This window comes from Ochlerotatus camptorhynchus, unplaced genomic scaffold (genome assembly GCF_037179485.1).
Source record: "Ochlerotatus camptorhynchus isolate MF236.1 unplaced genomic scaffold, CSIRO-AGI_Acam_v1.1 ptg000053l, whole genome shotgun sequence".
In the NCBI taxonomy this organism is placed as follows: domain Eukaryota; kingdom Metazoa; phylum Arthropoda; class Insecta; order Diptera; family Culicidae; genus Ochlerotatus; species Ochlerotatus camptorhynchus.
In genome coordinates this window covers 172902-192933 of record NW_027040543.1, presented here as the reverse complement: position 1 = coordinate 192933, position 20032 = coordinate 172902, and the positions used below count along the sequence as shown (strand labels likewise).

Here is a 20032-nt window from a genome sequence, read left to right as displayed (position 1 = left end):
GATATATTTTTATTTGATGAACTTTTGATTGGCATGTTTTTATATGTTATGAATGGTGCGTTCTTCGTCATTCGAAAATAGTTTCGCTGATATTTTATTTTCGGAAATCGGAACAATACAGTGATATTTTCTTGTACCTGGGATCGTTTGGGCCTTTTCAAAAATGCTTTCCCATTCTGCAGCCCCCTGTTCGTATTCCTTGCAAAAAAAAAAGGGACTTGCAAAATTTTTGCTATTTTTATATTGGGATGCAGCTCCATCAGATATAAACATCGCTTTTTTCACTTGTATTTTTGTTTGCAAAAAGGTCAGTAATTTTGAAATAAATACTTACACCGCAATTGTATCGTGTTTTAAAACTTCAGAGATTACGATCAAACTTAATTTTTAATTATACCTGATTCTGAATAATAAATGCAAAAAGGATGAATAGTAGCTTGTTGATTATTCCAGTAACTACTTTGGGCAGCATCTTGAAGAACAAATGAATAATTTTCGGAAAAATCACAAATTATGACAACTTTTCCATTTTTAAGAGTATTTTTTTGTATTTCTCAAGAAACTAGACTGCTGAGTTTTAATATAATCATGGGATACCAGTTTATCCAACTTTTCGCAAAAATAAGGAACAAATCCATCTACTGGTTTTACAAGTTTCTCTAAACTACATCGATCAGTTGAAACCCATTGTTCAAAACATATTTCAGACATACCCTGTTCCTCGAATTTTTCTGAAAAACTTCTTTCAAAATCTGAGAGACCTGGACAACGTTCGCATTCGCGGGGATAACAATGTTTAGTTCTGGATGATGAGCTGTATAATATTTCTTCAAAATAATGGTTGAAAGTTTTTTCGAATGAATATTTTCTAAGACAATGAAGCATTAAATTAATATTTTCATGGATGGTACAAACACAAATATTGTGAGAACCTGAACTACCAAGTAATTTGCAATGCTTTGGTTTTAGTGCTGCAAATGAACTTAATTCAATGCTATTTTTACTAACTTCTTGAAATGTAATAAAAGCTTCTCGCAATGTACAAACTAAAAGTCGCTTTTGAATATGAATCTTCTTACCTTCCTTCTTCACTGAAACGTAATCGTTTAGTCCTGGCGTGGCTCTGCTTATCTGGTCGCTTTCGAAGAACTGCAATACCTCGTTGTTAATTTCGGGATCCAAACCGTGTCCTAACCTTTTGTTGGGGGTGGCCAATACTCCTTTCCCGTTTGCCAAGCATCGCACTTGCAATACAATGTATTTATTTGTTTCAAACTCGTCCATTACCGTTTGCGTTGACCAAGATTTCGGCAAAATTGTCAGAATCCTTATTTGATCGTCTCTCGATGAACCTGGATCAGCAAATCTCTCCTTCAGTTGTCCGATCATCTCATTGTGCTCCGCAGCTTTCAATTTTAGTTGCTCCAGGTCATCTTCTTTCACTTGAAAACTGAAGATGCGTTTCTTAATGCCATTGGTCATGTCCATATACTTTCTCCGGGGACGGATTTCACGCCAACTCGTCTTCGGAGTTGGCAGCACCCTCTCAGAACCTTATGAAACTTTGTGGGTGTGGAGACTTAGCAATTTTAAGCAACTTTGAGTACTTATTTTTTTCAAAATTTATCTCGCCTAACATTTGATAAGGGTCAAAGTTTTTTGTCGATTTTTTTTTCAAATCGATATAGCTTAAAAATGACAAGCCCTACAAAATAGTGATGTATGGCGAACTTTTAGCAAATAATCTGAAATTTTATAAAAAAATTTAAATAAATTAAAAAATTGGTTTCTACACTCTAAAAAAATATATTTAAAAATTAAAAGTCATTTTCCCAAAAATGGTACCCCTCAGATTTGCTTGATATTTTTTCTCATGAAAGGCAATATAATTACCTAACTTTTCTTCATACATCGCAAAGTGGGCGCTTTTAAGGAAAAAAAGTTGTTCGAACAACAACTTTTTCATGTTAATTTTTTTTTAGCGTGTTTCACTCAAAGTCGAATAGTAATACGCGCACAACCTTATTAAAATCCGTTGAAACTTAATGAGCATAAAGATTTTGACCTTTTGATAATCTGGGCGTGCTTAAAACAAAAATCTAGCCTAACATTTGAAAGGGCCTAATACAGAGGATTTTCCTGCATTTCGAATGGTGTTTTAATAAATGAAAACTCTAGTGTTTTTGTTTAGTGCATAATTTATTTTCCTATAATTCTCCATACATAATTTGAGTTTTTCATTGATTATTAGTCTATCGGAAACAGAGTGAAATTTTTCGGAGTTTCCTTTGAATGTGAAAATCGCTTAGTAGAAATTATGTTTTGAGAAATAGGTACAAAACAATGAAATTTTTGTGTACCAGGTATAGTTTTTACATGACTGAACAGCTCCTTGAGTTCATCGGACATCTTTGTGTATTGATCATTTGATATGAAGCAGAAGTTCAATTTTGTTATGCTTGTATCTGTTTGTTTAACTGCCCAGTCATACAGTTCTTGTGGAGTTGTGATTGTGTTTCCATAATCTCGAGCAAGACTTGCTCTCTTTGCCATTCGTTTGAGAGTCCTCCAATTGCGTCACATGGGCCTTTCCCATGAGACGTTGCGAAGAAGTGCCATTCTGCTTCCAATCCATACTTGGACTTGAAGTTGCACAAACTGGCAAAATTCTTTTTATTTTTGTAATGAGCCGCTGCTCCATCTGACATGAAAGTAATTTTTGTGAAACTAATAGATTGTTTAATGAAATCTAACAATTTTGATATAAATAATTGAACTGCTATTGTATCATGGGTCAATACTTCTGAAATAATAATAAAGCTTAAATTTTCCAACTTGTTTTCTTTTATGTAGTAAATTTCGAAAGGATGTATCGTAGCTTGATTATTGTTCCAATGATACCCCTGTGCTGAGTTTTGAATAATAAATGAATAATTTTCAGAAAAGTCGCAAATCACTAAAATTTCACCGTTTTGAAGAGAATTTTTTTTATTACTTAGGTAAGATGATTGCTCTATATGAATAAAATCATGGGTTATGAGCTTTTCAACTTTTTCCGTCAAATATTGAACAAACTCATCTGCAGGTTTAATAATAGTTTCCAAATTACAACGGTCGGTAGTCAACCACTGTTGAAATAAAACTTCTTCCATATCATCTGCTTCTAATACTGATGTAAGTTCCCTCACGATACTATCTGTGGAAATGCATTCTTCACATGTACGATAAAAACAATCTACGGTTCTAATAGGACTACTGCAAAGTATTTTGTCTGCAATTTCTTTATATGAATCAAATTTTACACTATTAATAATCAATTTAACATTTTCATGTATAGTACAGACACATACATTATGTGTACCTGTACTATCCAACAGTATGCAATGCTTTGGTCGGAGCTGAGTGAACGAAGTAAATCCGATTTTAACACTTTTGTATTTCTCTTCAAAAATCATAAAAGCCTCTTTAAGAGACATCATCAATAAACGTTTCTGAACATGCTCTTTATATCCATTTCGATATTCAGAAACATAATCATTACTTCCTGGCATAGGCCTACTAATATCATCACTGTCAAAGAAATTTAAAACAATTTGTTTTTCAGTATCATTAAATCCATGACCACTTCTTGCTTTCTTACTACAAAGAATACCTTGTTCTCTGACTAGCCTTTTCATCTGTTTCACTGTATGATGGGGTGCATTAAACTCATTAACTATTTGATTCACTGACCATGATTTAGGGAGCACTGATAACACTTTTAATTTGTCATTTGTACTCGTAGAAGGCAAATTAAATTTCTCCTTTAACTGCATGATCATTTCGTCAAAATCATTTGATTTGTTGACATCGTCTGAATCCATCCCAAATATATTTTTACGCACTGCCTTTGTGATCTCTGCAGATTTTTGAACACGATAATTCATACTTCTCATACTTCTCGATGAAATTGGTGATAACTGTAAGGTTGAAGCTATACAATTGAATTGTTCCACATTATATGGACCTTGGATCTGATCCGCTGATGGGATTGATTCTAGCGATGGATCTGTATCTGTAAAATTAAAGAAAAGAAAAAAAAAATATTACCACACATTAATATATAACGCTGTTAAGGTGATAGTACCATGAACGGGGTGGTTTTGATAATAGGGGTAACTTTGGTAATGCAGCTAAGCCAAAAATTTATGACTTAAGGCACATCGTACGCAATATTTTGGATAGGAAACCGATGTTCCCTTCCAAAATAATGAATACGAAGAGCATTAAGTCATAACTTTTTGGATTAGCTGCATTATCAAAGTTACCTCCATTATCAAAGACATCCCCGTTTACGGTACATCGAAGCCGCATCTGAATTTTCCCCATGTTTGTGGAGCACGAGCTGCATAAACCGCATATCGTACAGTCGTGAAAATTTGATAGATTGTTCACCGAGGTTGGCCTACCAATCGATCAAATTTGTACGATAAGCGGTTCATCCAGCTCGTGCTCTAAAAAAATGTTGAAAATGAAGTTGTATCTTCGATGTACAATCCTTAAACCACACAGTTGAAACAGTTAAAGTTATTATTATTTACCTAGTGTATCATCAAATTCCTGATGTTCTGATTGCTGATGACTTGTTGATGGTTGCGGCTCTTCAAACTTCCGAGCATGGCTTGATTCTTTTCCATCCGATCGCCTCTTTTTCGGGAGAGGTGTCCTATTGTGCACTAAAATTCCACGACACGATTCGCAAATACGCATTGTTACATCCAATTGATGATCAAAGCCCCATGAATGTATTTTCTCTATGAGACTTGATGATAAATTACATAAATTATTGCGGCTGCAATTGGGATTGTTTATGTTGGCACTACATTGCACCCTTTTAATAATCAATTCAGCAGATTTTTCCATTGTTGTATATATAAACACTTTTTCGTTTCAACAACTATGCAGCACTACACTTTCAACAACTATGCACTACAGCAACTATGAGCATTGTTGTGATATCACCAAACTTAAATATTAGATTATGTCGGTAGAAACAGACTGCGGTGCTTTAAGTTTATACCTTATATCTCTCATGTGACTACCTGCGTTGTTATATAACTGCTATATAGCAGGTAACTTAACGATTATTTTAGGCATGCCTTAAATAATCGTTAAGTTACCTGCGCTATTATATGTATTCACTTGAGAGATGAGGTACAAACATATATGCATATTGCTTACTAATGGACACACCTAATACATAAAAATAAATGAATGATTATTTTTCTAATTAAATTAATCACAAATACATGAATTGAAATCTTTTCATGAATAAAACATACTAAGTGATTTTTACTTAGTTTACCTGTTGATTTGGAACAATTTGAGGGTGGTTTTATAGAAGTTGGATAGAGTGTATGCATATATTATAATACAATCCATCACAGGAAAGTGCAAACCATGCTGAGATGGCTGTTCCTCATTAGAACGTTTTGTTCTGAACTCTTATTGGACGATTTGCAGGTAACTTCTTTGTACCCTTTTCAAATGTTAGGCTAGATTTCGCCCAGATTATCGAAAAGTATACCCATAAAGTTTAATCGAATTTTAATAAGGTTGTGCGCGTATTACTATTCGACTTTGAGTGAAACACGCTAAAAAAAATTAACATGAAAAAGTTGTTGTTCGAACAACTTTTTTTCCTTAAAAGCGCCCACTTTGCGATGTATGAAGAAAAGTTAGGTAATTATATTGCCTTTCATGAGAAAAAATATCAAGCAAATCTGAGGGGTACCATTTTTGGGAAAATGACTTTTAATTTTTAAATATATTTTTTTAGAGTGTAGAAACCGATTTTTTATTTTATTTAAATTTTTTTTATAAAATTTCAGATTATTTGCTAAAAGTTCGCCATACATCACTTTTTTGTAGGGCTTGTCATTTTTAAACTATATCGATTTGAAAAAAAAATCGACAAAAAACTTTGACCCTTATCAAATGTTAGGCGAGATAAATTTTGAAAAAAATAAGTACGCAAAGTTGCTTAAAATTGCTAAGTCTCCACACCCACAAAGTTCCATAAGGTTCTGAGAGGGTGCTGCCAACCACTGGATGAGTTGGCGTGAAATCCGTCCGGGGATAGTTAACATTCTGGAATTTTTTTGTCGATATTGGCGATACGTTGATACCAGCTATGCCCTTGTTGAATAGCTCAATATTATGCGTCCTGGAAAATTGTTGCTCTCCACTATCCTGAGATGATGCTGTTGTTATTGACGTAGTTGATGGTATTTCTTCGAGGCCATGTCGAGATGTAGATGGCTGCGGCTCCGCGATGTCCATGACTGACGGTTGCACTTCTAGGTCCAGATTTTCAGCACATGGTTCGTAGCGACACGTATCACAGATTGATAGAGATGTATCCAAATTAAATTTCCACTCTAGGAACTTATGTTTTTCAATTAAATTTTCGGATAATTTACGAAGCTTTGACGAACACCGTTTATTAGGAAACGGCTTGCAACACTCGACCTTCTTGAATTCCATATTCAAATTATACTTGTTCACTCAAAAAGATTTTTTTTAGTGATATCTGTTTTCAAAAGGATGGTCATGCTTATATACAAACGTAGGTACCATTTGGATATTCAGGTATAAACATGTTTTGGTATTGAAGCTACTCTAACAGAGAAGCTCTTTTGGAATGCCATGGAAGACATTATAATGTACCTAAAATAATAAGATGGATAGGTACATCAATATTACCAACTTAAATAGGATGAAACTACGCTTGATAATGAAAATAGGTGCAACTTAACTTGTGTTGGTTTCTATATTTAAAATAATAGTGTTTTCATTTCCCCTGTAAATTCTAAACGGGTTGTCTGATCGTTCAATCGTCAAAAGTCAAATTGAAGGTAAATATATGTGTATCTCGGTAAACTTATCAATGCTGATGGAGAATCACGATTAACTTATGAAAATGGCTTATTTTCTATAAAAAATTGATTTTGATGAAAGTAAATTTGAAATATCTCGAAAACGGTTATATTTAGGACTTTTCTCGATATGAGCACTATCGTTTGAAATGATTTTTATAATCATATACTAACATCAAACTGAACATTTTTCCGTAAATAATGAAATTTTCAAAAATTCATCAAAAGTTGCTCTTAGAAAAACTTTTTTGTTAAAAGTTTGTCCATCCTAGAGTTGTTTTCAAAACTTTGGCTTTCTATTCAAGTTTTTATTAAAAAAATATAAAAAAAATATAAAAAAAAATCAAAAATACGTTTTTTTTTGTTATTTGAATTTTGAGGTTTAATTTTAATTTTTTTTGTAAAAAAACGAAAAAAAAAAATTCCGTGTATATTCTGTTATAAAGCCTTATTAGTTTCCTACAACTCCTTCTTAGTAAATTTTTTTCTACAACCAACTGTTTTCGAACTACATTTTTTTTAAAAGTATGTGTGCAAAAACACATAGGCCCTTTTCAAAAATTACCCTTGAGTCAAAAGGGTCTCCTCTCCTGCGGAAAATACTTGGTATATCATACTGAAAATATGGGCAAAGTATCATCCAAATCGAAGATGGTCGAGCACGATTTCAGGTTTTTTAGCTCATTCTGGATGGAATCCCTCCTATACAACATTTGAAGATAGTAAGTGTTACATTAAGCGTTTGATTACTTTGATTTCAGGTTAATCCGTCAGTATCACTAAAATAACAAAATGTAACTTTTGAATGAGTCCATACCATTCAAAGTGCTGTAAGATAGTCTAAATGCGTTCATTCTATAACGCATGCAATATACATTTAGTTAAAATGCTTCTTCAAAGCTCCGTTTCTATTGTGATCTCCGCCACACGGTTAAGAATTGCATGAGGTTAGTGAGTGTAATTATTGTATTTAATAATCGTATTATATCGAAGTTTTCCGTCGAAAATAGTTTAAATGATTTATTCTAATTGCCATCGTAAAACGCCTCTTTTTGGAAAACATTTTTTAAAACAGCTATTTATTGAAGTATATATCGGCGCCAGTAGTGTAGTGGTACGCATGATTGCGTCTCACCCCAAAAGGCCTGGGTTCAATCCCAGTTGGTGCCGCCGGGATTTTCTGAGGCATAAATCTCTGATCACGCCTTCCTTTGAAAGTAAAGCCGTTGGTCTCCGGTCTATGAGTTGATGGGCCGATGATAGGTAGGGTCCAGATGTGGAAGCTCCCTGGCGTCGGTAGCATTGGTACTCAGTACGGAAAACAAATCAAGGAAAAAAAAAATTATTGAAGTATAATGAACCGAATTAACTGAAGTTTTGCTTATTTTAATTGAAAATATAAATCTTTTATATGCCTTACATCTATACTAACTGTTCGCTAAGATTAAAAGTTAATACAGTTTGATTTTTTTCTACATTTTTACCAATTTAAAAGGTTATTTAATTTGGCCGCTTCAGCTTCTTTTTTTACGGCAAGAATATTCTTCAAAGAGCGTAGCATACATCTTAGTAGAACAGGAAAAAAACACTGTTTGGTGACTGGTGGTGTTCTGGAAATGTTTGCTATTGAGAAATTAAATCTCATGTCTTAAATGGAGCGTAACAAGTTGCCATCGATGGTACATTAATAAAAATATGTTTAGCACTCATTACTGAAAGGTGTCACTTTTCGACACTGTTTTGAATAACATAATGGCCTACTTCTCATAACTGAAATAACAGTGTCGCAAAGTACTACTTTTCAGCATCCAGTACCGAAAACTTCTACTTTTCGACACTCTTTGATTTTTGTATGCAACTCGTTGTAAAATTCAAATTTCAAAATCTTCTTTTTGCAACTTGTTGCATAAATAGATATTTTTGCCGTGTTAACAGAGTGTTCAATTGTTTGAACAATTTTCATAATAGGTTGTTGCAGTCGGGGAGAAACGTACATATTCTTATCAATCAGTTATCGCAGAGTCAATATGTGAATAACGCAAAAAGTGTGAACAAGTGTGACCCATTGATGGCTTTCGGGTTGGGTAGGTTCATTGCTTGTGCCAGACGAGCTGTTTGAATATTAATATGCCATGATGTCAACTCTCCACCTTCAATCGATTTTTTTACATTTTTACTTACGTTTCGTTTATGTGTGCGCTCTTGCAGGTGTTAGCATGCATAGGGAAGAATAGTGGATTGATTCAGTCGATTAATTTCTACTGGGAATCAGAATCGTTATTGGAAAAGCGTTCAATTTAGCCAGCACCTATCGATTCAGCAAGGTTTATGTGTTGATCACAAAAAATGCTTGTGTTTGTATAGTTTAACAATAAATTTATATACAGGGCGGACTCGATTATCCGGAGTCTTGAAAAAAATTTCACTCCGGATAATCGAGCCCTGCGGATAATCGAGCCATTAAATAAAATTTTTTTTGGTCTCATGTGGTCTCATTTAATGTTTTTAGTGGTCCCATTGAACGCTATTGAAGGATTATGGAATCGGACCACTGGTTTCGTAGATATGGCCGGAACAAGTTCCGGCGTTTATGGGCCATGAGGCTAAATTTGACTTGAAAGGAACAAAACCCATTAAGCGACACATCAAATTAAATCAAAATTTGATATCAAGATCAATGGTGGCAAACATTAAGTACCTTGGACCATATTGGCCACTTCCGGGCAAGTTCCGGGTGCCTCCGGAAAAGTGGCCAGAACCAGACTTGAATAATAACCTATCATGCGACACATCAGATTATATAAAAATTTGATAACCAGATCAATGGTGGAAAAAAATTAAGTACCTTAGACCATATTGGCCACTTTCGGAGAAGTTCCAGGTGCCCCTGGAAGTGACCAAAATCGGACTTGGATAATAACCTATCATGAGGCACATTAAAATACATCAAAATTCGATAAGAAGGTCAATGGAATTGAACCCATGGACCATCCGCTTGAGAAGCGAACGTGTAGCCCACCACGCCATAGGACCCCTCAACTTGAGAAAAATCGTAATCTCGCGACTCTTACGAGTGTGTAGAGACAAAGTTGAGCTTGGCTAAAAATCACGGCGTGAAGGCACCATATTTGACGCGGTTCCTAACTTGACGCACTCGATCAATTTCGACCATTTTCCATTAATATTTTTGAAATGTTAACATTGCAAATATTAGTTCCGGTGCTCTAAGGATGATAGTGTAACAATTCAACTGATGGTTGCTGATAAAACGGCTGCAGGCGAAAATGAAGACGAGAATGCGGAATTCGATGTCATGTCTGATGCTGACATAGTCAATGCTGTTCTTAACCCTCCGTTACTCGCGCCAACGCCGCCAACTTTTATACCACGAGAAAATTACTGTCTTCGACAAAGTTGTTCAGGAGATCAAAGCATTTTTGCCTGGTAAACAGTAGTTAAGAATTTTCTCACCACGTGACATAGATGTACACTTCTTGCATATGCTATATCTCGAGATCCTAATCAGATAGAAAGTTACTGTCTGCAAGAAAGTTATTCAGGAGATCAAAGTCTTTTGGCTGGTGAACAATAGTTTAGAATTTTCAAGGCTCTAGGCTTTGAACTCCTGAACAACTTTGTTCAAGACAGTAACTTTCTATCTGGTCAAGAACGTGAGATATTTTATATGCGAGAATTTCACATGTATACTAGCATCATGAAGTGAGAAAATTCTGTACTACTGTCCACCAGCCAAAAGACCTTGACCTCCTTAACAACTTTCTATCTGATCAGGATCTTGAGATATACCATATGCGAGAAGTGTACATGTATACTAACGCACCGTGGTGAGAAAATTATTAACTACTGTTTACCAGACAAAAATTCTTGACCCCCTAAACAGCTTTGCCGAAGACAGCAACTTTCTAGCTGATCAAGATCTCAAGCTATTGAATATGGGAGAAAGGCACTTAAACTTTGCCGAATACATTTACTTTCTATCTGGTCAGGATCTAGAGATATTTTATATGCAAGAGTTTCACATCTATAGTAGCGCCGCAAAGTGAGAAAACTCTGAACTACTGTCCACCTGCGAAAAAGCCTTGATATCCTGAACAACTATGCCGAAGACAGTACCTTTCTATATGGTTTGGAACCCGAGATATTTTATATGAGAATTTCACGTGTTTCACTAGCGTCGCGTAGTGAGCAAATTCAAATCCCACGTAGTATGGTCACAGTTTTCGCGGTTTCCATTTACATTTTCCCTATTATCCGCATTTTTTAGGTGTTTACTGTAATCAAAGTTTAGCTTGTTTAGATCAAAACAAGTTTTTTGAGTTATACTCGTTGGTTTCAGATCGATTGGTAACTCAGCAACAAAATGGCAATGGAAAACTCATGTGTGTTGTACAAAGTACAACAGCACGAGTAACGCAGGGTTAAAGATCCTTTGGTACATTTTTTTTACGGATCTTCAAAAATTTTGGTTGCCATTCCCCGCCCCCCCTGAAACGTGACGTAATTAGTGAACGGACCATCATGGGATTCAGTTTTTGTATGTTGTTGTGGCACATGATATGTTTGATTCCTTTCAGGTCAAAGTTAATCGAAAACCCTTTAACGCCGGATTTTGTAACAAAGGCACACAAACACTTAAATATAGTCATTTCCCGATCTTGTCAGACTTAGTCGAATGATATATGTTACTCGTCCCTCGGATCGAAAGTCGGTTTTCCAAGCGGTTTATGAAAAAATAATTTGCAAGATAGGGAAAAAAAATATGACTCGGATAATCGAGCCATTTTTCTCCGGATAATCGAGCCCCGATAATCGAGCCTCCGGTTAATCGAGCCTCCGGATAATCGAGTCCGGCCTGTACTTGAATGGTAAATATTATGTACGGCTCTGTCTAACCGTATGTCATTCATAGTATATAGTGTATATATATAGTGTATTTGTACAGGCTAAATTGAATAAACTTTACAGAGCCAAGTTATCATTTGCGTTATACATAATAGATATCTTAAAGCTAGAGTTAAAGGAATTGAAGCGGTCGTCTCGAGGTTAGTAGAGATATACAGTTTTATGGATGGGAAGAGGGAGAAGGAGGTTTGAAATATGATTTACGATACAAATATTTCATTATTCCTAAAACATGAACATATTCCTATTCAATTTGGTATCCGCAGTGTAATTATACAATTATTAAAAAAAAACACACGAAAAAAACAAAAACTAAACACAAGGTTAGTCAAACTTACAATCTAAGGTTAATATTCTCCAAAAGAAACACATATAAGTTTCATAAACTCCACATCGCGTCTACCCAAAATATCCCGAGCTGGAACATTAGGTTGTCTACCTCGGGCCCGAAGGGAATTATACAACTCGGATCTGACTCCGCGATGCTCAGCACAAGACCAAATAATGTGATCTGCGTCCTGGTAACCTTGTCCACATTCACAGAGATTGCTGTCTCCCAACCCCACACGTAACAAGTGAGCGTTTAGACAATAGTGATTGGACATGAGACGAGACATCACGCGTATGAAGTCTCGACCCAAGTCCAACCCTTTGAACCATGCAAACTTCGACACCTTAGGGATAATTGAATGTAGCCATCGTCCCAAGCTCCCCTTCGCTCCATTTATTCTGCCAGCTGATGAGTGACTGTTGACGATAAATGAAGAAAAATTCATCGTAGGCGATTTGTCGATCGTAAATATCGCCTTGCATAGCGCCCACCTTAGCAAGTGAGTCCGCCTTCTCATTGCCCGGAATCGAGCAATGAGATGGGACCCCATGCAAAGGTGATGACAAAAGATCTTAAAGATAAAGCACTCAGAAGCTCTCGTATTTTCATGAGAAAATACGAGGAGTGCTTTACCGGCCTCATAGAGCGAATAGCCTCCGACAGAACTGAGACTATCCGTAAAATAAAATAGTGATCTGGTGGAAGTGAGGTGATCGTTTCTAGCGTATAGTATATAGCCGCCAGCTCAGCAATATACACGGAACAGGGAGCTTGAAGCATTCGAGAGGCGCTATGAAATTCGTTATAAATACCAATACCTATTAATGAGCCATCTGTGAAGAACGATCTTGCGGAATCAACTTGGCCAAACTTTGCATCATAAATTGACGAGTGTATATGTATATAGTGTATATGTATATAGTGCATATGTATATAGTGTATATGCATATATTGTATATGTATAAAGTGTATATGTATATAGTGTATATGTATATAGTGTATATGTATATAGTGTATATGTATTTAGTATATATATATATATATATATATATATATATATATATATATTATATATATATATATATATATATATATATATAGTGTTTACATATATTATATACAGCAATTCAATAGAAAAAGTTATGGTGATCTCAGAATTTCATGAAAATTGGTATAGTTCCTCCTTATAAAAAATATTAGACTCGTGTTTTTTTTTTATTCCGCCATTAGGGTGACCATTTCCGTGTTAGGGTGGTCCGAAAAATCTATTTTTTTCAAAAATGCCTTTTTTCAAAAATTTATAACTTCTGAACCTCTTGACCGATTTTTACGATTGACCCTTCAAATGAAAGTGGTTTAATTATGAAACACTCAGAGATATTTGATTTTGTATGAAAAAAATACGTTACAAATGCTTTTTTCTTGATTTTCACTGCAAGGGGTCTTCAACAACTTCTTATTTTAGTATTTTTAATTGAAAGATCATCAAATAAAAAATCATTGTTCCGCAATATACACACCACACGTGCATGGAAACGATAAAGACGCAAGGTAGTTCACAATGCGTCTCCATCGAGTCACAGCAGCTGGGACTAACGAAATCTATGAGTAACTTACAAGCTGGGTGCAACATTCAGTTCAACCTGCGGGCTGTCCATAAACTACGTAGACCAAGTTTTAAATATTGCAGATCCTACCTTTCCCCTTGTATGCTTAAATTTTAAAGCGTTTCGTTTCAATACTCCTCCCATAGGGCCCTTCCCATGACAAGTTGCGGAAAAATTCCACACAGCAGCAATGCCAAAATCTTTTTGCATGTTGCATCATTACCTACTAGTCCAAGCTGTAGCTCATAGGTATATCACTCGTTTGTATGCAATGACTTTTATATAAGCTCCAGCCCAATAAGCTTCGTGGTGTTAGTGACATTTGGAAATGTTTGGTGGTGTTTGTATTTATTCGCAATGTTCATCTATTTACCTGAAACTGCTTACGAACGAGTAATATACCTATGAGTTACAGCTTAGACTCGTAGGTATATCACTCACTCGTAGGTACGATATAATGCTTCACATAAAACAAGGAATGTTATGAAAGTTGAATCGATGAATATTTAATAATAAAACGTAAGTGTTCAATGTGTGGTGTTTGGATATTGAGTTTCGGAATAATCAGATTCGGAAAAAAACTGATAGTGTATTTTTGAATCTGGCGTAGAAATAGCCCATGAATAAAGTTCTTGGGACGTTGTTATATGATGGCTTGCAAGCTCGCTTTCGCACCGTTTCGTTTCAATACTCCTCCCAAAGCATCACAATGGCCCGTTCCATGACAAGTTGCGAAAAAATTCCACTCGGCAGCAATGCCAAAATCTTTTTGCATGTTGCATACATTAAAAGTGGTCATCTTATTTTTTTATTGGATTCCTGATCTATCTGAGAAAAAGTAAATCTGTTGTAAGCCTGGAAAATTACTTTTTATGAACGCTAGACAATGCGTAAGAAATAAACGAACTGTGCTTAGTTAAATCAGTATTTGCAATAAAACTAGTAAATTTCAAATCGTTCGATTCATTGTCTTTAAAATAAATAGCACAAGGGTGAATAGTACATTGGGCGTTTGCCCAATGAAAGCCTTGAACTGCATCCTGCACAACGAAAGAATAATTCTCCGAAAAATCACAGATTATGATGCATTCTGTAGCTTTCAAATTGCTTTTGACGTGTTTCAAGCAAGGTTGCAAATACTCATTTCAGCTAAAACAATGTTTTTCTAAATTATGAAATAATTAGATGCCATGATCAAATTTTGAATTGGTAGGATACAAGAAGAGGTTGCAAAGAATGTGTTTGACATATTAAACCTGTTTATTTCACTTCATGAGAGTCACAATCAGCGATTTTTCACAAACTCACTCAGTCACTCACTCACTCACTCACTCAGCGATCAGAAAGTCGCTGATTGTGACTCATAGAAAGCAAAATTTACAGGTTTTATAATTCTAACGCATACTTTGTAACCTCTTCTTGTAAGTTACAAGTAAAACATGCCATCATACCATCTTTTGGTTTTATTATTCCGAAAAACATTATTTTAGCTGAAATAAGTATTTGCAACCTTGGTTTCAAGTAATTTGAATATTTTTTTCTAAAAAAGTATCAATAAATTCCAGTGTGTCCATTTCAACTAAGTCCATAATGCATCTCTCTACTTGACGCCATTGTTTGAATTGTATACACTGGAGTCGCTTTTTACGCGGGTGATACGTCCCGCGTAAAAAAAAAACCGCGTAAAAAAAAACCGCGTAAATTCCGAAATCCGCGTAAAAAAAACCGAGTAAAAAAAGACCGTGCAAGAAAAAACCGCGTAAAAAGTGAAATACCGCGTAAATTCTGAAATCCGCGTAAAAAAAAAACCAAAATCCGCGTAAAAAAAAACCGCGTAAATTCCGAAATCCGCGTAAAAAAAAAAACCGCGTAAAAAAAAACCGTGTAAAAAAAAACCGCGTAAAAAGCGACTCCAGTGTATATTAAACATGACCGTTACTAAGAATAGTCATTAGTTCTGTGGCCAAAATTTGCGTTCCTGAACAATTTTCGCAACACTGCTGCCACATTGCTATCACATGTATTTTGAAAAATTATTTTTGTAAGCAAATCATGATAAGAACAACATCATCTGGGAGTAATTGTCTACTTTGTAGTGTTTTAAAGATAAGTTCAACTTTCTGATGATATATACAAACGCATACGGTATGCGTGACACTTGTCCCTGTCAAAATGCAGTGTTTTGGACGGTTGCTGGCGAACATGGAAAATCCTCTTCATATCGGAAATAACTTTTTTAAGCATGCCGTCGTTTAATGGCGATATAGTTGAACAACAACAACAACAACAACAACAACAACAACAACAACAACAACAACAACTTCGGATATTTTGAATTATAAAAGCGCTATTTTATTGGTCATTTTAAACCTGCCTGTCAATTTCCGGAAAGCGCTTCCAATAATTTGATAACGTGCAAGTAAAATTCAGCATATTTGTAGTTCTGTGTCAAAATTTCAGCTCAATTGATCATAACAAAACATAGTTGTAACATGCCAAAGTTGGCTAGTTTGTATGAAAATCGGCCTATTGTCCTATTTGAATGGCCACCACTGTAAATACAATCACAAGAGAGCGTTGCTTCTGAATAAGAAACCCAGATTAATTGCCGTTGCAGCGACATGCGCCTTTGATTTGCAAAATATATAGCTGTGGTTAATAAGGTTCACGCTATGTCTGAAGACACATATTTTCTTCACAGAATGTTGCTTTTCATCTGGAAAATTTAACCTGTAAAGGTTTTAAAATATATAATCTAGGGTTTTTTGAGAAAAAAGTGTTTTCAAATATGGCAGTCACCCCCAGTTCGATTCATATCCCCAAAATATAAGCCTGTACAAAAAATGGTAAATAATGGAGATGTTTAGGGGGTTGCGCAAAATTCAGGATTTAGAGAATTACAAATAAACAAATAAATACAAATAAAAATTGATAAATTTCCAACAATTCATATATTTAATTGAGGGGGTTAGAAGGAAAGGGGTGTAAGTGACTTTGATCGATTCTCTTTATCGACTTTCTCTTTTAATAGCCACAGCTTTATAAACAGATTTTGCGCTATTTCTGCCACATAGTTTGATAAAGGAGGTTCTCATCCAGAATGGCACACGTATCAAGGAATGTGTTTGCAGCTGAATTATTAAAGAAAGAGAAAGTCGATGAAGTGCTTTTTGAGATTATTCCGTTTGTTTTGCTTCTTGGATCATTTCGGTGTCGGAGCAGTTTTGGGAAAGTTCACGAAAACGACAGTGACTCGTGATGTTTTCCCTTGGCGAACTTCGTGAAATATCGCGCACCGTAAACGGGAGGAAGTTGATCACTTTTTATTAATAAACCTGAATATATTCCCTACCATATTTTTAGCACACAAACAAATACCTATCAAAACTGTACTAGTAAATATTTTTCTAATGTATGAATTTAGTTTTTCTATAGCATGTTGGGTTCAATTTTTAGAATTAAAACTAGAGTAGAAATACAAATTTCAATTCTGGGGTGAAGTAGGTCATGCAGGTTTTTATTACAATATTCAGAAATTAGCATTTATACTTCATTTTTGTTCGCTGAAGAAGAATCTGGTGCTAACATTTCAACAAATGTTGTGGTTTGCGAAAAAAACTGCATCGCAAAATAATTAAAAATACTCTTAAATGTAGGCAATTTTTTCACATAAAATCATTATTATGTTCGGATTTTCCGGAACAGAAAAAAGTTGCATATTTTATCACATCGACAAAATTGTACATTTAGAGCTTTATAATGCATTATTTGTTAGGGAAACCGTTTCAAACGTACTATTTGAAACTACTTAATGAAATACTGATCAAATTATCTTATAACTATATCATGAAAAAGTATTGTCGAGAATAGAAAATTGAACGGTCAACGATCAACTTCGCCCCCTTTTACGGTACCTTTCCAACGTTGCTGCAGAGTGTGCTACTACTCATGATTAACGGGAAACTCGCCCCAATTTTCGTCGTCGTTATTCCCAGATATAAAAAATCCATTTCGTTTCGTTTACTCATAAACAGGAAATATTCTATGCTATATGGAGATTTGGTCCACAAAAACATTTTCGGCATGCTAATCTTCCATAATACTGCTGTTATCATTAGGAAATCCCAAAAGTTTCACTTCCATGTTGTCAATAGGTACAATTGTTATGTGCTCCGTATACCGTATTCAGTTAGTTAATAGTTGTTATCTTTCCTCATGCCGTTGTAAAACAAAAAAATAAAAGACTAAAATCTTTGAAATCATAAAGTTTTGATCTCAAATAAAAACAGGTTTGGACTGGAATACAAACAGGTGTGTTCGATCAAAATTAACAGTAATGATAAGTTTTGCCATTTCAAGTCAGTTCCATCAAGTTGATCAATGTCCAGAAAAGTTGCACGTGGATAAACTTTTGGGACGTTCTAGTTTCAAATTATTTTTAGCAGTCGATACTACAACTCCGACTCCAAATTCTTATACTCAAAAATGCGTCCAACTCAGAGTCCTTGTAAAAAACCTAGAAGTTTTGTGGAATAACGGAAAATCTGGATGTCCATAAGTCTCTTAAACTTCATAAACATTGGTTAGCAAACAACAGAGATATATCGGTTTTAATGACGGTAAGACTTCAGCTAGTTTTATTGTTATAATACGAACTGTGGCACAATGTCATGAAGTCACAAACACCTCGAACTTTGATTGCGCCAACATGTTAGGTCCCGGATGATCCTACCAAGCCAGTTAACACTCAAACCGGATCCTTAAGCAGATCAAAATAACCTAAGTTGTATGACGAGACGGTGATCATATTCAACGGATGCTTCCCCATGGACGTGAAGGCCATTTTTGGGTCAAGCTACCGGAACAGATGTTTTACTTACCACGAATCGGAGAGATGATCATGCTTGATTAAAATTTATTTGTAACAGCTCCATTCAAATATAAGATAATATACTTGGAACTTTACCAGACGGAATTTCTCCAGAAGCGAAGATTGTTACGAGGACCTCGTCATATTCTGGATAGAATCCTGTCATTGCAGCAAGGATGCTACAATAGTACGAGGTCAAAGGGGTCAAGCGTTTTCTTAAATACCTCAACACACTTATTTGTCCCCAGCTCTGGTGGATTAATATATTTTGGGTAATTCTGAAGATGATGCTGAGAGTAAATGTCAAAGTAATTTAAACACAGCCGTTGTGCGGAAGTTGATGAACCATGATTCGAATCAGTTCTTTAATTTGTTTATCATAATCCGAAATATACGCGATGTCTATTACAGAATACTTATATCTTTTATGCAAAACTTTAAGAGTATCTCACATTTTCAGGTTGATTTTTTGTTTGTTTAATCCATTGGAGATTTTTGTCATCGGTAGCGTTAGAATTTCAAGCTGTTTCTTAATAATAAAAAATATGTGAGTACCTTTTAAATACTACGTTCCCTATTCATACTAAATTAGTGCATTTTACTGCTATAAGGTTGGCAAAGGGTATAATAAAGTTTAAATGTTCTCAAATAGAACTCAAATATGTTATGGATAGAAGTAAAAAGCATACAACGGCATCCCACCTAGTACAAGTATGGGCCGGAGAAGTCAACCTTTAAGAACAGTAGAACATCTTCCATATAACTTACGTACCTGCACGTGAAATCTTCACTCGGGTCTTGATCAAGCAGCATTAGCATTTTCGCCGAAAGACCGCACACAATGAGTAAAGTCTCTAAGGGGCCCACGATTTGCATACCGCCCGAATGGGTTCGTTCCACGCTGGCGGTACATAGTGAACACGAGTTCGATCATAGCCGAGTTAGACTTAATTAATCGCTCCAACCAGGGGCATAAACGTTTCTTTTTTTACGGGTTTCACTTGTACTTCCACTCTAAGCGGCTCCTACTGAATTTTTCACGGCTATCGTTTTAGTTTTGCTTTAGAACAAATTGCGGTGCACGTAATTACGATGGGGTAGAGAACTATATCGACGTAAATGCGTATTTTCGTCATATCGAGCAGTATATTAATGAACTCGACATGAACGAATCCATCACACGTTTGGTACGATAGTTTAGTTCAATAGCTACAAAACAAAATCTACAGCGCATAATATGTATATTATTCTCAAAAACCTCCTAGCAAATCCGAAGTAAATCCAATTTCAACGTTTCAATGTGTTTGGACGGAATTCAAACTCTTAAGACGGGATTGAAATCAAATAGCAGTGTGAGACTTTTAACAAAATCTCAACAATTTGC

The 20032-nt window shown here is 35.3% G+C and overlaps 1 protein-coding gene across 1 annotated transcript in view; it reads left to right on the top strand.

Moving 5' to 3' along the window:
- LOC135717238 (uncharacterized) overlaps positions 1-20032 on the top strand; it is a 142357-nt gene that overhangs the window by 35704 nt on the left and 86621 nt on the right. The window lies entirely within an intron of this gene.